The sequence below is a fragment of the Solanum pennellii genome, chromosome 6 (genome assembly GCF_001406875.1).
Source record: "Solanum pennellii chromosome 6, SPENNV200".
Lineage (NCBI taxonomy): Eukaryota > Viridiplantae > Streptophyta > Magnoliopsida > Solanales > Solanaceae > Solanum > Solanum pennellii.
The window spans coordinates 45,112,205-45,115,230 of record NC_028642.1 but is presented as its reverse complement, the minus strand read 5'-3'; the positions used below and the strand labels follow the sequence as shown (position 1 = coordinate 45,115,230).

At 32.4% G+C, this 3,026-nt stretch overlaps 1 non-coding gene across 1 annotated transcript; it reads left to right on the top strand.

Moving 5' to 3' along the window:
- The first annotated feature begins 811 nt into the window (after window positions 1-811).
- Window positions 812-971, top strand: LOC114077721. The gene has a single exon (XR_003579092.1). It is a non-coding gene; the product is annotated as a U1 spliceosomal RNA (small nuclear RNA).
- The last annotated feature ends 2,055 nt before the right edge of the window (window positions 972-3,026 follow it).

Here is a 3,026-nt window from a genome sequence, read left to right as displayed (position 1 = left end):
TTTTTTTTCAGAAATTGTGATTTCCTTCGGTGTAAACTAAATTCTTTTCGCAGAGAATATTATTTTAATTTTGTTTATTAATCATATTTTAAAGATCACTTGCATTTTTGCTCCATTTTGTGTTCATCTCTAATTTTTGTTTTTCTAGATAACTTTTCGCATAAATTTATATTTTCATATCATAATATCATGTTACCCCACTAGATACGATTCAATTGCTAAATCAAAATTTAAAATATAAACTAGGGTGATAATGTTGAGCCTAACCAATAATAAATCAATTAATTTAATGGGTCAAGTGATTAACCAGTGGTGGGGGATGCTAACCACATGCTTGGGTTGTTAGTTGCTCAATCAGTTTATCATTGCTGGCTTTTCAAGTATTTTGGATAATATTCATTATTAGCTAATTGATGTTTGATTATATATCTATTAAGTGCATGTCTACGTTAGTTACTAACTGGAAAATGGTGTGTGCCCTACATTTCAAGCTCGTCACAAAAGCGAATAATTGAAACCTAAAATCCTAAAATGAAGAAGATTCTGTTGATTCATTTCTAGATCTAATCAATACCTTATTTTATTGATTTAGTATTGTCTACTCGAATTAGATTCGAATGAGACGATTCTGCGTTGTTTTCAAGACGATTCGCCGCTTTTTTATTGTGTTTTTGAGACGATTCGCCGCGTTTAAAGCCGATTCGGCGCTATTTTTATATTACTTATGCAATTGTGATGTTGATGATATCAATAATTCTTTCCATATTTTTTATTTTTTTAAATTGTTCTGTACATAATTGAGAGATGAGTATGATAGACCTGGACAGGGTTAATAGGCGATCAATAAGACTCATGGTCTAGGTTTAACCTCCATAGCTCTTTGGCAGATGATGCCTAAGGTCGGCTCGAGTGGTCGTCAATCATATATCATACTTCGCTGCTGCGAGGGCCTATGTTCGTGATTATTTTTATTTTATATATTTTATTTGAGCAGATAATCTATCGAAAATAGTCTCTCCATCTTTATAACATAGTAATAAAATTGTGTACTTATGATACACCACCCTCTCTAGACCCACTAATAAAATTATAGTGAGACTAAGTATGTTCATAATATATATATTGGACCCTAAACTTTACTTCAAATTTTAACTTTGACCTCCAACTTTCATAATGCACAAACAGACACTTTAACTATCCAACTTTTAAATAAATAAACACATTAGTCCTACATGGCAAAATACATGTAGGACACCACGTAGGACAAAAAATGACACGTAGTATGACATGTAGGGCATGTGTGTCTATTTGTTCAATTTTGTACAAGTTTAGGTGTCTACTTCTGCACACCCAAAGTTGAAGGGCATATATGTGATTTGAAGCCAAGTTAAAGGGCATATTTATGTATTATGCCTTTCCCTTTTGTGTTCTTTATAATGCACTAGCACAGTAAATTAGGTATCACTCAGTTGTCAGCATGACATACAGTCCAGAGTCCAGACAAGTGAGAAAATGATATTCTTGCAGTTTAATTTTTAGACACAGCTAAGATATATATGTCTGGATATGTATAATTTGATAGCCAATGGTAGGTCTTAACTTTAAACGCTTTGTCATTATCATTTTATTATTAATAATACCATTCTTGTTATTGTTATTGTTATTATTATTATTATTATTATCACTTTCATTATCATCGTTATATATTGGAAATTATTTTTAAATGGAACGTTAAGAAAGAAAGATAAAAAAGCATAAAGTGGAATAAGACTTAACTTGCCCTTGATGGAACATCTAGTGAGCTGACGATTCTACCGCAAATTTCATTTTCTTCTATACTTGATAAAAATAAGAAATTATATTGGCATATATATGGTCTTCTTTTTTTTTTTTTCTATCAAGTGTTTGATATCTATATTAGAACTCTATTAAATATGAATTCATGCAAGAAGTCCTACATTGGGGGTAAAGTACTCCTTAATAAAGGTGACTTCCTAGCCAGGGGGACTAAAACTCGTGACCTCTGGTTAAGATGAATGACTACTCAATACTTATCACTCCACTACAATTCACACACACACATATATACCTACATAAATTTCATGGTGTTAAGAGCTAATTGTATTCATACTCTTTCCCAAATCATATGAAAATCTCTTAATAGGATCTCGTATACATAAGAAAACCTAAGGATACATAGCTCATGTTTGCGAATGAAACATTATTTAATGAGAGGGATGTTATGAGAGGGGAGGAAAGTATTTGAGAGGAGAGAGATGTATATGAGAGGGGAGGAAAGTATTTGAGAGGAGAGAGATGTATACGAGAGGGGAGGAAAGTATTTGAGAGGAGAGAGATGTATACGAGAGGGAAGGGATGTATATGAGAGGGGATGAAAGTATTCGTGAGGATAGGTATGTATACGAGAGGGGAGGAAAGTATTCGAGAGGATAGGGAGGTATACGAGAGGTCGTAGAGACGAAACCAATATTAGGAGTTCCAAATTTTAGGATAGTAAAGGAAAATATTGCAAAGCATGTTCTCTTATTTATGTATTTTTTTTAAAAGAGATAAATGTTTATTGATAGTGCGATTCAAACCCACAACACTAGTGTGGTAAGCATTTTCACAGCTTTGTCCTTACCATTGAGCAAATATATATATATATATATATATATATATAATTTTTTAATATAAAAAAATATAAAATCTACACAAAAACAAAGATTTGGTCGAATCCACGAACCCTCAGCCAACTCCTTCTTACGAGAGTGAATAAGAATGTATGAAAAAGAGATTTTTGTAAAAAAACAGTTAATAATAAAAATCTTTAAAATTATATAGGATAAATAAGATACCTATTTATGTCATTTTTCCTCAAAATGGTAATTATTTGAATGGGTCTGGAAGGTGACGAACTGCCCATATATGATTTTGCATCACCCAACACCAACTATAATGGTGGGGTGAAAATGGGGTCTGCTTTGGCCTGTGGCTGTGGGGCATTCTGATAGCCACCTGTATTT